Below are 18,228 nucleotides of genomic sequence, written 5' to 3'. Positions count from 1 at the left end.
TTTTTTTTTTTTTTTTTTTTGGTACCAGGGATTGAACTTGGGTCCTTGAGCTTGCAAGGCAGGAGGCGGAACCACTGAGCCAAATCCCCGGCCCTGTATTTTATTCTTAAAAATAACTAAAACAAAAACCTATTAGGATACATCAGCTAAAAATCACAGTAAAAGCCCGAATGATACGCAATGAAAGCTATGCGTGTTTCATCTCATTTTAAACCTCACAAAGAAAAGGTACCATAAATCTTCCCTTTGTATAAAAAAGGAACTGGGACTCAGAGGGGTTGAATCATTTGCCTAAGGTTAAAAGCCAGACTTTATCTCAATTCTTCTCAAAGTTCATTATCATCTAGGTTCCCATTACCTTACTTATGATCTACAAAACCAGAATACAGACTTTGGTCAGTAAATTTAAATCCAGGGCCATTAGAATACACTTTCTAACACAGGGGTGGAACCAGCAGCCACATATGACTACTGTACTTAATTTTTCATTACAATCCAATAAACCTTAAAATTTAGTTCCTTAGCTACATTCAAGAGCTCAACAGCTAAAGCAACACGTGCCCGACAGCCACCATCTTAGAATGCTCGGTTACAGAACAGTTCTGTCACCACAAAGGACAATGCCACTGTGTAACAATGGCTATGAAATGCTACTGTACAAACACAGGCTTCGTGGCAGGATTCCAGGCTGGTGACAAAGCAGCCCAACAGGGTGAAGGGAAGGAGCAGGAGTGGCTGCGTCCTAAAACATCTTCCACCATTCAGCTCTTTCACTTGAGGTATGTTTTGGGTTTCTGTATATTATTTCACTTGAGAGGAGAAGAAAATAACATTTCCAGCAATCTGGGAGGCTGAGGTCGAAGGATCACAAGATGAAACCCAGCCTGAGCAATTTAATGACCGAGAACCTGTCTCAAAAAAAAAAAAATTTAAGGCTGAGTTTATAACTCAGTGTGAAAGCCCTGAATTCAATTCCCAGTACCCGCCCCAAAAAACGAATTCAAAGACAATGGTGTAAGGTGGTGCACGGCTGTAATCTCAGCCACTAAGAATGCTGAGGCAAAAGGATCAAGAGTTTAAGGCCAGATGGGGCAACTTTGTGAGAACTTATCTAAAAAAAGTTTTTTTTCTGAAGGGCTAAGGATGCAACTTAGTGCTAGAGCAATCTGGGTTCTATCCCCAGCCAAACAGACAAATAAAATTTGCAAACAATACATTAAAACCCAAAGACTAAGGTAAGTCAGTGATTAAATGCTAAGGAAGTGCGAGCATACAATTTTGTAAATTTAGATTATGAGTAAACACCTCACAATGACAACAAGGCCAAGTCCTGAAGTGTTGCAGCCAGTATGTAGTCCAGAATCAAGCCCGACAGCCTGAAGCACAGCTTGCTTCCTTTAAGGGGCATGGACTCTGGTTAAGAAGAAAGCCAGGCACAGATCAAGGTAGATCTGTACCATCAGAAAACTAACTTCAAAAAATTCCTGGGTCATATCAATTAGGGACAAGAATGGCAGTTCCTCTCCTAGAGCATGTATCCAGCCTCACATGACACCTTTGTCTTGTTTTTTAATGTTTCGCAACCAGAATGTCAGCTTTAGGAACACAAGAGTTTTGTCTTATCTGTTAACTTCAACTTCCTCAGAATTTATCACAGCATGAGAAAGGACAGAGGATCTCAAGTTCTAGCCCAGCTTGGGCAACTGGGTGGCTTAGTAAAGTCCTGTCTTAGGTTGAAGGCAGCTCAGTAAAAAGGCCCTGGTTTCAATCCCCAATAACAATAAAAAGAAAGAGAGAAGAGGAAGAGAAAGCATTGTAAACACTCACAAGTAACCAAACTGTTTCTTGCTAGAAGAATCAATTTCATGAAGGAAAGCACTGCTGGTCACAGGAATACCAGTGGACCCTGGCATTATGTGCACATGCCAGTCCCTCAGAGATGCCACCTTCACTCTGCTGACTCCTGCTGCTTATTCTAACCGCCACTTCTTGGCAGTGTTTCCTAGAAGCTCCCAAGGAAGTGCCAAGGGGTGTCAGAGACCATTCCACATTAGTGTAGTTCCACATTCATCTGCTTTATACCCTCATGTTCTGTTTAAGATCAGGAAAAAATGGGAGGTGGGATCACCTTTCTACAAAAAAAAAGTTTAAACCCTCCAGCACAGGCAACCAGCAAACATCCACTGAGTGATGACGATAAAAATAGAAAAAAAAATCCAAGCCACCCAAATACAGCAAAATGATGCCTGCCTGTGTGACTAACAGAGGAAGACACGGGTGGTTCAAGGGCCCAGAAAATGAGCATGAGCATCTATGTGACCCTCAGCTGTCAAACTGCAGGTCAGTCCAAGTGAATAGCAACCGCCACTCAAAGCAGATGCAACTCTGTCACAGTCTTCAAGTACATGTGACTTTCACTCCAGTAACTACTGGCTGTGTGTGGCCAGGCCAAGGGAAGGATATAAGGCTCAGGAAACTCATAGCACAGACTTCCAGTCCAGTCAGCGACAATCACCCAGAGCTGTCAGTAAGTCAAAGCAGAAAATTATGAAGGTGCATGGTATCTGCACGTGTGGCTAAATCGTAAGCAAAGAGCAGGATCTTAACTGAGTATGTCTTGAAATTAAATGCATTGTAAGGCCGGACGTGGTGGTGCACATCTGTAATTTCAGCACTCAGGAGGCTGAGGTAAGAGGATCACTAGAGTTTTAGGCCAGCCTGGACTACATAACTAAACTCTGTCTTAAAAAAAAAAAAAAGGAAATGAAAAATTATTATAGGAGAAAAAAACATTCGATTTAAACTTCATATCACAAGTAATTGGGAAGCAACTGAGTCCTTAAGCAGCCAAATGACCACTCATTTCTGTACTACGGGTATAGTATATCTGGAGCAGAGAATAAACAGGCTAAGAAAGGTAAGAGGGAGTTGGTTGGGATGGCACATGTCTATAATCCAAGCCCTCCAGACAAGCGAGGGCGGGAGAGCTCAAGGCCGGGCTGGTCTACACATTGACTTCAGAGTCAGCCTGGACTATTATGGATAAAGAGACCTATCTCCAAACAAAGCAAAACAGAAATAAGCATTTATTGATCCACCCATCTACAAAGTCTAGATACTATTTCAGACAACAAAAAAACGAGCCAGGGAATAAAAATAAAGAGAAAAATCACTACCCTCAAGAACTTTCATTCAATGGTGGGATCAAGTTACCTCTGGGTTTAAAGTGTTTCTCATTCCTCTTAGGATAAAACCCAAAATTTAAATGGCCTGCACCCTGTATAGATTTAATCTCTGCTTTGCTTATCTCATCTCACACCTCAAAGGTTTAATCAGTTGCAAACTTCATCATCGGACCTCACGGTTTTCCCTCTGCCAGAAAACTCCATCTCATCCCCTCCAGGAAGGTGTCCTTGGTATCTATCTACCTTTTGTGTTATGACCTTTATTGCATCATCTCATCTGTCTTTATAGGGTTTACCACAACTGTTACAGAAATTGTACAATTACTTATTTTTCTAATGCCGACTAGCAGACAGTAAAGTACTGCGTAGAGGGAGGGAACCCATCATCTCATATCATACACACATGATCTCATGTGTCAGCTCACTCCTAGCACATTGCTCAGTACCTAGCATGAACAAATGGGGAGGAAAAGGAGTTTTCTATTTTAAATAGTACAGATTCGAAGGTAGAATAAAAGCATGAAACTCCTTATCACATTAAAGCTTTAAAGTTTAATGACAGAAATAGCAAAATAATAACTGCTCATAATGAAACCATTCTCTAGTATTTATATTTCATTCCAACTACAATGGGCTTCCATTGATACCATTCCACCTAAACTACCCCGTCAAAAATAGGAACTGTTCTGCGTTTACTCCACCAGCTAGCTATGGGTCTTTAACTCACTTGACCTCTGCACTCTGACCTGTCTTGGGCACCTCCTGTTACTTCTCTCCAGGGCATGTTCATCCAGTTATCTCCAGGAAGCTCAGGGAATTCCTTCTACAAACAGCTTTACCCCTTCTGGTCCTTGACAAAGGCCTTCACATCTCATGAAACAAATTCTGCCTGGGAAATACTCTCTCCAGAGGGAGATCTTATTACTTGCTTAACAGCTCTGTCTTGGCTATCCCACTGACAGCTATATTTAGAACCAATGTAATCCTTTTCTTTGGGAACTATGCCTCCTCCCATGTGTCAATCTCTGGACAGAGAGAGTCCTTTCAACAACATGACCTAGCCCCAAAAGCACAACCATTCCAAGACAGCTTCTGTCCTGCTACCTCCTTCCCACTGTGGCCCACCCCAAAATCCCACCAATTCCAAATTCCACCTTTAAGATCCACCCTCGGTTTACTGCCAGTGTGACCTTCAAAACCTACTGAGCCTCTGAACAATCTTCTCCACCTCCAGTCCCTCCCTGCCCAAATCCTTTTTCACAATTTCCAGAGTAGGATTTCCAAAACATAAATCTGACAGTATCTACCTGCAACCCAGTCTAACTATAAAAGCTGGTCATGATAAAGGATGATTGTCCTCACATTTTCAACTTTGTATCTCCAGTGTCTAAACAAAGATTTGCACAGGGTAGATCCTTAGTGTCATACTAAATCATCTAAAAGAACAAAATCAACATTGCCAAGATGTCCATTCCACCTTCACTGTAGATATGCTGTAATCCTTAGAGTTAATTAAGTCCCAAACATAATTATCAATAGAATTTTTCTGGAAAGGAATTTTACAGAAATTTTAAAAATTAATTTGAAATATAAATGAAAATACTTGAGGCAACTTTGACAAGTGAAACAAGTTTAACTAAATATTTATTAAATTGTATGATAAAACTGTAATTTGAACAATGTGCTGTTAGTATAGAACAGCAGAATCAAAAGTTTAAACAGACAAAAAATAAATGTTCAGAAATAGATTCACATATATCTAAGAATTTAACATATGATAAAGACGAATACTCACACCAGTAAACATAAAGCAATTCACTCACTTTCCTGGGAACTACTACATAACAGTTTTTAAAAAGAAAGTAAACCGCTATCTTACACATGGTAGCCCCTCTTATCTGCTATCTCACTTTCTGTAGTTTTAGTCAAGTATTGAATGGAAAATTCTAGAAAATATATTCTTCATAAATTTCAAGTCTCGCGCCATTCTAAGCAACGTGATGCAACCTCTCACTGTCCTATTCTAGTCCTTTCTGCCCGGACAGAGACAGGACTCATCCCACTTTGTCCAGAATGCCCATGCTGCATGTACTACCTGTCTGTCACTAGCGATCTTGGGTATCAGAGCAACTGCTGGGGCATCGATCCTTGGGTTCAATCACCCCTGGCTCCCTAGCCTACTCCTGCCACAATTCCCCTGTCACCCGCCTCACTTCATCTCCTAAACCGCTGTGCATCCTCTGATCCAACAGGACAGGCAAGTGGAGTAACAAGATTATTTGAGAGTGGGACAGCCTACATTCACATAGCTTACATTACAGTACATTGATAAAACTGTACTTTTATCATTACCTATTTATAGAAAAATTTAACTTCCTAATTTATAAATCACACTTTATCATAGGTATTATATGCAGGACAAAACATAGTATATTTAAGGTTCGATACTGACCATGATTACTTCGCAAATATCCCTAGAGGACAAGGTGGGATTACTGTTCTCAAATTCATGCATTTCCACATGAATAAAATATAAAAAACACTAAATATATAAGTATATATTTAATCATGAGGAGATTCTAGCCATGATTTTTAAAAGGCAGAATCAATAGTGTCACTTAATTAAGGAGACCAAAATGTACCATTAACAGTAAAATGCAAGCAATAAACCAGCAAAAAATTGTTTAGTATATCAGAACAATGGATTGACATCCTTGACCTGTAAGGAAAAAGAGAGCCAGGTGTGGTGGCACAAGCCTGGAATCCCAGCCCGTGACAGGCTGGGCAGGAAGGTAACAAGTTCCAGGCCAGACTACACAGTGAGTTCACATCCAGCATGGACCACAGTGTGACCCTGCCTCAAAACAAACAAACAAACAAACAGAAATAAGAAATGAGCAAGACACATAAATGGTCTATAATCCTATTGAGAAAAAGTTTACTTGCAGTAACAAGGTCATCTTTTTCATGTAGTAAAATGGCATTTTTATGACAATTTGGTATTAGACTACAAACTGGCACGTCAACAAACTTGGGTAAAATGGCAATTTTGCTGCAGGATAAGCAGACTATGGTTATATTACTTCTAAATTATACATACCCTTTAATATACCAGTTCCACTCTTTGGAAATTATTCTAAATAAAAAATAAGGAATATATAAAAATATATTTATAATGAGGAGATAGAAACAACCTCACTATGTGACAGTGGCGATTTGGCAATTCAGATTCTAACACAATCCTATGGTGGAATTACATTTACATGGAAAGATCTTTAAAAATGCACTAAGGGAGGGCAAGGGAATGGGGAAAAAAATAAGAACCAAGATACATCGTGTAAAGGTACAAATTCCCTATGATGAATGTCATCATATTGTATACCTGAAATGTACCAATACACTTAATGAATTTAAACACACACACACATACTAAGGGAGAGGAAAAGTTATAAAACTACATGCTTTAAAATATTCTGTTTTTTAAAAATGTGTAAGGCAGTTTTAGATAGATGGAGGCATGTGTAAAAAAATGTCTCAAAGGAAATGCAGAAGAAGACACAGAATACCACCAACGGCTCTCCTTAAGGCATGGCTCTCAGTGGAACCAAGCATTCAGATGTACTGGCTAATAGTTACATTGTGAAATATCTTTTCCTGTTAATTGTTTTGCTCCATTTTAACACTAAAACTCCTGTGTTTTCTCCTTATAACATCTCTGAATCTTGAATGAATACCATGAAATCCAAGTGGGATATTGTGCATGTTGGTAGTAATTTTTTCTTGATGAGTGATGTGTATGGTAAGTATGTGCCTCAAAAACAATCCAGGTCATACCTAGCGTGTTCAGAGTTCTATGAATTTATCTATGAAAATGTTAGTGGAAGATTAGACTTTCTTTGGAACTAAGCGACATTTAAGACAACAACAAGGGAAGGGGAGAGGTCCAAAAGGTAAGGTTGTCTACAGAAGTTTTATGTATCTATTACATGAAAACCCTTGAACACAAAGCTGCAGAAGTAAGTACTTACCTCAAACTCCAATTACCCAATTGAGCCTAGCATCAATGTTTATTGACTAAAAAAATGAATGCTATTTTATAAAGGAGATCTATATAGAGTAGCAGATAAGGAAAAGAAGTCACCCGGGGTAAAATCCACTAGGTATACCAGAACGCCATGAGAATAAAACCCTCAAGCAGTCAAATCAATTCTTTATAAACCATCCAAGGAACACCACACAACAGAGCAAAACCCTCTCCGTAAATCAGCTTCACCGAAGCACTTCCTCTAGAAGGGTTTCCCCAAGACAAGTTTGGACAGCGAATAAACTATACGAGCAAATTCCTTACATATAACCATATTCACACACTAGTGCAGTACACATACACTCATGCACTTGTTTCAGTTTCACACTCACCCTCTACTCCACTGTGAAGATCTAATGCAAGGATTCACACACACTAGGCAAGTGCTCTACCACCGAGCTACCCTCCCCAACCCATATCGAACATCTCCTACCAGAATCTCTGTCTCGGTTAATATTTTGCATAATACAATTTTTCACGAAGTCCATGATCTTATTTTAATAAAGTAATTCAGAGAAAATATTCTAATTAATAAATTGCTAACAAATACCCCCTAAAAGCCAGGCATGGTGGCACACTCCTGTAAACCCAGCTCTCAGAGGAGGCTGAGGGAGGAGGACTGTGCTGAGTTCAAGTCCAGCCTGGACTACATAATGAGTTCAAGAGCAGCCGGGACTACACAGGAGGACCCTGGCTAAAAAAGGAAAAGGAAAGACCTGCATAGGTGTGCTCAAATCCATCCAAGTAAGTCTATTTGTACCTCCTTTATTTCAAGATATTTTAAAACCAAGTATACTTCTTAATACAGGAAGACCACTGGGGAACCTAGAACCATACAAGTCTGGCTGGCTACAGTTTGAGTGACACATTTTTACAATTCATAAACCACCTTAAGTTCCAGGGATGTCTCAAGTGAACACACAAATAAATTTCATGTTAATAAGCCCTTAATGTAGTCTCATCTGTATTTCTCCTTTAAATGTCAGTAAATATGTTATTAAATTAAGATGACAGTCTAAATTCCTATCCATTTACTAGGAATCATTTATATTTCATATAGCACTAGAGATGTCTTCTCTTAGCTTGCAAAGAATCATAATGGGGGGAAATCAAACCAAACATTGATGGACAACTCCAAAGAGCATTCCAAGTAGAAATGAACCATGCTGCTTGAAGAAGAGATCTATAAGGTCATTTGCAAGAGAACAACCTTCTTGATATTATTTGCCAGATAAGTTAATCAGAGAAGTCATGTCAAGCTGACCTCATTCACGGGTTCACCATGTAATTACCTTATTCCTAATAATTAAAATTAGAAGATATCCAAAAATCATCCCTATGATAATCTTACTACTTCCTCAAGAGGCAAAGAAGTAGCACTTTTACATATGACTAACAGGACTAAAGAAGTCCACTTCTGATGTCAACACCTCTGGAATGATAGCAAGGAAAAACTGGAGGAAATCTCTGTTTTAAGAGACCAGAGCAGCAACTCTGACTACCTTTTCTTTCTCAAAGAATGCTGGCCAGGATGTCATGGGAAAATTCCTGAAGCCTAATAACTGTCTCTTAGGTTTAACTATCTCCATCTTCTTTTTGTCTTCATGACAACAACTGACTTGAACAATCTCAAGCTAAGAACAACAACAACAAAAAACACTAGATGTTGCCTTGAGAAGCCCCTGATACCAACAGGGTAGAGAAAACGTCATCGCACTGAATGACAGGAGTACTGCTCCTCTCTTCTGCCCCACTGGGAATATATAAGTTCAGTAATAACTGCATTGCCAGTTAATAACCTTAAAAAACTACACACAAGATCCTTCTGCCTTAATTTAAAGGATCATTTGTTACACATCTTACACAGAGCTTTCAGAAACAAAGGAAGAACAGTGGAAGGTGGGAAAGGCACAACTGGATTACAAACATTTCCAGGTAGTTTTCTATTCATTCATATAACCCGATGCTTATGGAATGTTTTTATGAGCACAGTAAATACTAGAAAAAAATATGGCTTCCCCCCTCTTCTATAAATGGTCAGCTCATTTTCACTTTTTTATGTTTCAGCATTGGTGTCACCCCTCAGAGACTCCATTATCCTCTGGCCATCACAGCTAAAGCAGGATTTCCCCCTTTGTTTCTTTCACAATACTCAGAAAACTCGAAATTCTTTTACATCCCTTTATCTGGACTTCAATTTCCCTCCCACCCCAAAGCACTGCATCACCCTAGTCCTATTGCAGAGTCCGGAACAGAGGTTCTCAGAACTATCCGTTGAAACACAGGAGGAAGGGGGAATTCCAACTTCCAGCAGAGCGAAGATGAGAGATGAGCTGGTTGCAAACATAGTAAGGGGAGGAAAAAGCCACAAAATAAGGGGGTGTCATGAACCAGAAACACAATGAGAGGATTAACAGCCACCAAGTTCACTCTGAGGTCATGGTTAGATGTAAGGTAGCGATAAAGCAAAGAGAGAAAGCTAAACAAGCCAGAGAAAAAGAAGGGAGGCTCCAAGATTCCATGAGCCCTGGCACACCCAGCTTGCTACAGTCCCAGACAGGGGCAGGCAATACAGTCATTGAGGAAAGCAAGAGGTTACGGTAATCAGAAGACACTTTTCTCTAGCAAAGTTCTGATACTCTTTCTCTGCAGATGACCTCATACTCTACTTGAGAGACCAAACTGCGGTCATCGGGTATAAAGCCTGGAAACCTCACCCCACGCCTCCAGGCTCAGAAGAAGCACCTCTCGGCCTCCAGGAGCTTCCCTCTACCAGCCGTTCTAACTTCTCTCCTACTTTACCTGCTCCAGCTCCTTCCAGGAACGAGGTCTACTAGGGCTTCTTCCATAAAGAAAACACAAAAACCCCCTCAGTGGAGATGTGGCATCCTCTGTCCCTCTACCGCCAGGCATAAGAGTTCCCCTCAGTAGCTCTGTCCACTTTGCCACCCACCACAAACAAGTTCCAACAATGGCATGGAGGGTACCAAGAGGTTAAGTGTGTTCAAAGCCCAGGAAATTATTTTGAAGGGGATTAACAGTATTGTCTTTTACTGTAATATTTAAAATTTTTATTGCTGGGCATGGTGGCACACACTTGCAATCCCAACACTTGGGAGGCTGAGGCAGGAGGATTGCCATCAGTTGGAGGCCAGCTTGGGCTACAAAGTGAGTTCAAGGTCAACCTGAACTACATAGTGAGACCCTGTCTCCAAAATAAATAAATACATAATTTAAACATTCAGTGTAAGGAGAAGTCATAAAATGTAGGATCTAGATGGCATTCAGCAAGGAAAGAAGGTATTCATAATAATGACAGATGTGAGCATAGCTGTGATAACTAAAATATAAATGCAACTGAAATAAATACAAATGCTATCTCAAAAATACAGAAAATAAAAAGACCAATGGAAAAATATAAAGATTAACCCTAAAGTAGGAATTTACGTGCCATCAAAACCAGTATGTAATTACAATGACATTTCAAAGCTTTGATAGCGAGATGATATCACTGACGTATTTTCCATTTTCTCAAAATTGTCTCGCAATCATGGATGTGCACATTTTAGCATTTCTGCTTTAATTTCTATCTCAGGGCTCAATCACTCACGCAAGCTGCCATACGTGTGTGCAACCATCCACAGGATGGCTCCTAGTGTTCTCAGAGGTTCAAACTCAACCTATGGGTGAGACTAGTCTTTCTACAAAACCCATTCATGCGGCTGACATTATTTCCACTGAGGCACAACCTTCCTGCCAGCTACCCAGGCTCCAATTGGGAGCATCTGCTCCAACCCTCTCCCCTAAATGTCACTGGATGAATTCCTAACCCACAGTCTCCAATTCCTTGATGCCTCAGAAGTCATCCTTTGCAAATCATGGCTCTCGCTGTCTCTTGATAATGCTTCCTAATAATCTCCACTCTCCTGCCTCTCCATCTCCAGGACCACAATTATCTCGGTTTTCCCCAGCCTACTGGAGTTTACGTTCCTCAGTCCTGGGACCACATCGTTCTCTCTCTGAAAGGCTTGCAGTATTTAAGCAAAAAGTCTTTCCCAGAATCAGCACTCAAATGCTTTTATGTTAAGTTGAATACTATCTGCTGTACGGCCACTAAAACAAAGTTGCACTCTGAGGTGATGCTGATGAGCTGCCAGAACTCAGTCACAGTATTTTGAGATGCAGCAACAACCTCATGCTGGTTAGAAAATTTAAGTGGGTTCAAGGAAATCATTCAAGTAATTAAACTGAGTGTGCCTGCGCTATGTAGGAAGTCTACGCCATTGCCTGTGTCCTCCCAGAGGAGACATATTTCATCCATACCTGCACATATGGCCACTCATACATCATTTCAGATTGTCTCTGCCTTGAGAGGAAAAAAAATATGACTTGCATCACACATTTGGTTTCTAGTAGACTGGTGAAAACTAGAGCAACCTGCCCCAGCTTCCCCGCTACGGAGGCATTAGAGGAGCCGACCTCACAGTCCTCAGTGTGTGCGGTGCTGGGTTAGAGAAATGTGGAAGCAGGTTCTACATCAGAGCTTACAATGAGTTGCAAATAACGGACCTTACTACAAGTCCATGATTTACACAGATGCGTAATACTATTGCAGCTCGCTTAATATTTTACTTACAAAAAATGCCTGTTTCTTAATACCTCCCACCTAGAATGCATCTAAACATACTCGAGTATAGTGGCCAGGACCTCAAAAAGACACACTAGCCTTGACGAGAAAAGCAGCAGAAAACACAAACTGGACAGAATGCAAATGAGGGAGATAAGTATCTGTAAGCCAAAAGGCACAATACAGAGTGGGACTAACGAGGGGTCTCTGTCACGCGGTGTCGTTTAGACCTCTGACGCTGAGGCATCACACGGGGAAGGTTAAGAATTCGGGAACGAAGGTGCTGCCGGCGGTCCCTCGGATGGGGCATCGCCGGACAGCAAAGTGCTTTCGGTGGCCGAAGGGGATGCCCTGACCTCCCCTTGCTGACCCTGCTGCCTCTGAATGGACCTTCAGTGCTCTTCCATCCTCACACGTGTCTAACCACACTCGACCCACACTGGCCTCCTTCCTGCTCCTCCAAAGATTCAGGCCACAGCCCAGCCGAACCTGCACCCTGCCAGCTCTGCCCCCCACAGCTGCATGGCTCCTCCTTTCCGCTCCTCAACTCTCTGCCCAAACATCTCCTCTCAGAGAGGCCCGTGTCAACCATCCAAATTTAAAAAAGCAACACAACTCCTGCCACAACAGCCTAAGGACTCTGCTTCCCTTCCCCGGCTCTTCACGGTAATAATCTTCTAACATGCCACAGAATTTGCCAACATTCTATGTTTACCACTTACTGTCTGCTCCAGTCTTCACTCTCCCCACACATACAACAGGCTGTAATTTCTAGGAGGGCAAAGGAATTTAATACGTTTTATTCACTAACTCACCCCCAGGAACCAGATGAGCCATGTGTTTCATTAAGAACTTAATACAAACTAATGGCCGGGGATTTAGCTCAGTGGTTCCAGCGCCTGCATTGCAAGTGCAAGGTCGTAAGTTCGATCCCCCATACCAAAAAAAAAAAAAAAGAATAGTACATACTTCCAGCGCCTGCATTGCAAGTGCAAGGTCGTAAGTTCGATCCCCCAAACCAAAAAAAAAAAAAAAAGAACTTAGTACATACTAATGAAAGTATGAAGTATAGCACTGCTACAATTGAGTTACAGGCATTTTTCTGGAACATTCATCATCTGTGTGTCCCATATCAAAATGAAAAAGGCCGGGGATTTAGCTCAGAGGTGCCACCACCTGCCTCACAAGTGCAAAGTCCTGAGTTCGAACCCCAGTATGAAAAGAAAAAAAAAAAGCACTGGCTATCCTACCCCCTTAAAAAGGGATTTAAAAAAATAGTCCTTGACTTCACTCAATTTGCTCCAATACTTCTAAGTGATCCCACTCCCACCTGATGTACTCACCCACTTCCCCAAAATCTGCAGCACACCTACCTAAGCCATACGAGTCTGGCATGCAAAGGTAACACAAGTCAAGGAGCAGGGAGCTGAGCACCTAAGTGGCCTTTTAAGAAAAGTTGCCACACAATCCTTTTAAGTGAAGACCTTAGGCTGAGGGACTAACTGAGTCAGTCAATGTACATGCACTTAGTATTCAAGGGGCCTGGATCCATCTTCATTACCCCATGGAGTGGGGGGTGACACTATTGCACAGATTATCAGGAAGGAACAGGAAAAGTAGTACGCTCTGTATGTTCAATATACGTGTTGGTATAAAAATGATGCCCAACGTTTAGCTCACCAAATGAGCCAATTCAAATGATCTATTTTCAATAAACAATTAACTTTTAATATAAACATTTATAATGCATACTGATTGCTTAGATGAGCATTCAATATAGTTTTTCAGGTACTCAAGGACTTCTGCTTCCCTCAAAATGTGGCACCAGTGGTGTCAAGGCCTCTACACCTCCTTTCAAACTGAAATTGGAGGAAATTCTCACAAAATTACAACACTGTGTTTGCAATACGATTTGGGGCAGGGTTGTTTTTTTGAGCCAGGGTCTTGCTGTGTAGTCCAGGATATCCTCGATTTAGTGATCCTCCTGCCTCAGCCTTCCCAAGTGTAGGGATTCCAGATGCACACCACCAGGCCCATCCTGCAGTATGATTTTAGAATGACTAAAGCTTGCTATGCAATTCAATCCCTGACCACAGGACAACCTCTGCCATGAAGTCCGCTGTGGAAGGAGGAAAAGGACAGAGGGATGAAGGGAGGAAAGACACAGAGACAGGCAAAACCATATACGTGACGCCAAGCCTGATCTTCTCAGTATGACACGTGCATTTTACAAAAATAGACTGTGTCTAGTATGTCTTTAAATACATCCTAAGTAAACAAGTTTTGAGAGGGTGACAGAGAGCTGACTGTTTTCACGGCTGGAGCCTGAAAAATAGGTGAGAGAAACTGGTCAAAATAAAGGCCACTGTTGCCAAGTAACTGAAGCTGAAAATAATTACAAACTGGATATTATACATAAGTGATGATGATGATGCCCTTAACAGATAAGAGAACTCTACCAGTGTGGTTTGCAATGTTGTATCAGCCAAGGCAACACATTAAAATAAGGAGCTAGGGACCGGAATATGTGGAAAGTGGTTTTCTACCCATAAGACCTCTGTTCAGATGAACTCAACATAAGTCAATGGGACTGTCTCACATGGGCATCTTGTTTTTCTTTTTCCTCTCTTTCTAGAGGAAAACAAATACTATGTACAAATTTGTCTTTGTGACATGCTGCAGGGGAGATTCCAAATGGACGCAGGTGCTAGACAGACAATATCCAGGGTGACCTACAAATCTCACTAAGGCTGACAGGTACCTATCCCTGCTGACTTATCCTGAATCCCTGCAAACCTACCACTTCTCAAAGATTCTGTTAAGAAACCAACTGCAACTTAATGAAGGAAAATGGAAAAATATTTGGCACTGTTAGGCAGCTGCTTTATTCTAAATTGTGGTTCTCACCTCCCAACCTTCTTACATTCCAGCAAGAATATAGCAGCAATGAATGTGCCTTCTCTCATACAACATGCGGATGTTAACAGTTCTGTGCAGTTCTACTGGACATGAAAAAACATTCCAAGAATTTTGTTAAGTGCTGACTAAACTTGCCTGAATTACCCACACCACCTCCTCCTCCACATTCCTGAAGCATTATTTGTTTTCCTGAAAATGGCGGCGGGGGCTACAGGTGAAGGAGGGGAGAAACTCCAGCCCAAAACAAATTATAGTTACACAGCCAATCTATATATTCAGTAAGATGATGCCTCGGATGGTGGTGGCAAACCTATGCCCACATGCCTCAGTGGGCTGTTTATATCATTAAAAGCTCTAAAAGGTTCGCCATCACTGGCCTAAGTCCACAGAAACCTAAACTCCTTTTAGACTTCAGCAACATCTGCCCCTACCTATCCCATAATCCTTCTACAGAAAGTCTGACAAGCTAAACATTACCTGGCAGACCATGAAAATAGTTGCAGGATTAATGCCTGCAGTTAAGTGCATAATTCATGCAAAAAGCTAAGGAACTTCTTGTTTTCTCCATTTGAGTGCACTAAAAATTCCTTTTGAGGAGCTTATAATAATTATGCAACTAATTGTCAAAATTACTATCTTATGAATTAAAATTCTGTATAGTGTCCTTCATATAACTATAATTTTCACTCTAATTATTCAGCAGTGTAGCCTCTTCAATCTTAAAAATGTCCTCAGGCAATAAACATATATGTAACTATATATATATGTAGTAAATGATGGAATACTCATTATAAGGGGGAAAAAATCTCATTTCACATCTGCTGATACATTTTGAATAAGAATACATCTTTTTTTCAACTCCTAAATTGTTTCCCTGGGCATATACATATATATTTTTTTAACTTTTCTGAAACAAGGTCTCATGTAGTTCAGGCTGGCCTCCATCTCTAACCTCCTGCCACAGGATTGCAGGTGTACACAGCCAACCATAGAGCTGCTTGCATTTTCCTCATTAGATAATTCTAAAATTAAGAGGAATAGATTGCAGATGCTTTACTGTACTACCACAGCAATATTTCAATATTTTTTATCAAAAAGATAACTAACAGTGTAACAGTGTGAAGAAGGGATTTTCAACAAGACATTGCCACCTACTTATTCATTGAAGTCATATATTTTATGATCCATGTGTTGGTACTAGTTCAAGTACCTATGAGGAGTTGGACGCTGGGCTGTCTTTTTATGAATTATCTCATTTCATTTTCTCAATAATACCATGGTTTTAGGTATAAATTTGTGCGTTTAAAAGATGAAAAGCCATAAGTCAAAGAGGTTAAATAATTGCTCAGAGTCAAACACCAAGTAAAAGACAAGGACAGAATCCAAGAGACATTTTTCTGGCTCTAAAACCCATGCTAATAATACCAATTCAATAGGGTGTTTCAATGGACTTAGAGCTCATCTCCTTTCTCAACACAGTACCAACTAAGTGTAAGACACACAACAGCTCAAGTTATCCTTTCACAAGGTGATTCAGATCGTGTCACTTCCTACCTTAAACCTCTGATGGCTTCCAGGCACACTCAATAAATCCCCAACTCCTACCAATGGGCCAGCTCCTGAACTTGGTTCAAGCTACCTGCCTGACCTTTGAAATGCCAATCATGTTCTCAGCCCCAGTGTCTGTGCTTGCTACAAATCTTCTAATCACCTAGGGCTCAGCAAAAATCTCACCTGTTTCAACTGTCTTCTTCACCCACTGAATTTCAATGAGCTCCCTACCCATCCACCTAAGTCTCTCGCCAGTCTGTTTTATTCAGGGTACTTATATGTGTCTGAAACTATCTTGTTCATTTATCCGCTTTTTATATAGCACTTGTCTCCTCCCAGCCCAAATCCAACTGCCCAGACAGGTGGGACTCTCTGGATCCCTCATCATTTGTCCCTCAGCATCTTTAACAGTGACAGAGGCCCATAGTATGAGCTCAGTAAACACGTATTTATTGAATAGATGACTGAACTCTAGGTGCCAGGCAGATACATACACAATTAGATACAGACCTGACCCTCCAAAAGTGAACAATCTGTAAGAGGATGGTTCTCTCCCATGGTTCTCTTCTATACAAATGATTCTTCAAGGCAAAATGTTTTAAGTGCCACATGTGAAATACTGAAGTGTTGTGTGGTTCCAAAAAGAGGAAAAAAACGTTGTCATATATTCCAGCATAACATTAAAAAGTACTTATAATTTCATCAAGAAAAGGAGGGAAGAAGATAAACTATGGAAGAACAGGAGAGAAAACACATACATGTGCACACGAACCCACACACACACACACAGAGGCACGCACACTCGTGTTATTCCTCAGAGCGGAAATGCTCCTTTCAGACATGGTTTGGGAGATATGAACATCATTGAAATTCAAAAGCAGTTCTGAAGAGAAGATGCCTCAATTGGTATGCAAGGGATGCTTCCTCCCCCTGAATACATTATGAACTTGCAGCATGCTAATACGCCATGCTATCATAAGCACCAGATGGGGCAGTAGGCAGTACATGTCCCATCAAACCTCAAGAAGATGTATTAATGTTCATGCTCTTTAAAAAAAAAAAAAAATCCTCTGCCTGCATCCCTAGACTTCCACATTTCTTAGCATTCAGTCACTTTCTCCCAAAGCAGTCCTCCAGGGCTGCTCCTCTTCAGCAGATGGTGCCAGGAATCATTCCAATCTATTTTATCACAGGAGGCAAAGGCCACAAAGCGTGTCAGACTCTGCTTACTGAAGGCCTACCCAGCACAAAAGAACAACAGAAGATTCAGGACACGCAGGAAATAAATCTTCTCGCGGCGCTACTGAGGAAACGTCTTTTTAATTATGCTGAACACTTATTTATGTTGAGCAGAGATAAATAAGAGGAAAACTTTTGTATGTCTAAACTTTCAATTTTACTTGCTTTCATTGTGAAACTGGGGTCCATCTCAGTATTCTTTGAGGAAAAGTGGCAAAATCCACAAGGTTATGAATAAGCAAACGGTGGCCTCAATTTCAGACAAAGGTAGAATAAATGGAACCTGCGCGCACTTTGACCTCACTTGCTTAGAAGCAACTATCAGAATAAGGGAAGATCCTGGCATTCCTCTCCTTACTATCCTAGTCGACTTAGCTGTGTGATCATCTGAAATGCCAATGGCCACTAGAGCTCTGAACAAACATGACTTACAACTTTTCAAGTGTTATTTTTAATATATTGCTAAAATTATTGCTTTTTGTTTTGTTTTGTTTTTTTTTTTGGGCAGGGTCTCACTATGTAGTTGAGACTGACCTGGAACTCACTATGTAGCCCAGGCTGGTCTCAAACTCACAGTGATCCTCCTGCCTCAGCCTCCCGAGTGCTGGGATTACAGACGTGCA

At 40.9% G+C, this 18,228-nt stretch overlaps 1 protein-coding gene across 1 annotated transcript in view; it reads right to left on the bottom strand.

The window, feature by feature from the left end:
• Runx1t1 (RUNX1 partner transcriptional co-repressor 1) overlaps positions 1-18,228 on the bottom strand; it is a 132,003-nt gene that overhangs the window by 73,039 nt on the left and 40,736 nt on the right. The gene's annotated exons all lie outside the window — the stretch shown is intronic.

Source organism: Fukomys damarensis, unplaced genomic scaffold (genome assembly GCF_012274545.1).
Source record: "Fukomys damarensis isolate Sample0158 unplaced genomic scaffold, DMR_v1.0_HiC HiC_scaffold_5, whole genome shotgun sequence".
Taxonomy (NCBI): Eukaryota; Metazoa; Chordata; class Mammalia; order Rodentia; family Bathyergidae; genus Fukomys; species Fukomys damarensis.
This window is presented reverse-complemented; position numbering and strand designations above follow the sequence as displayed.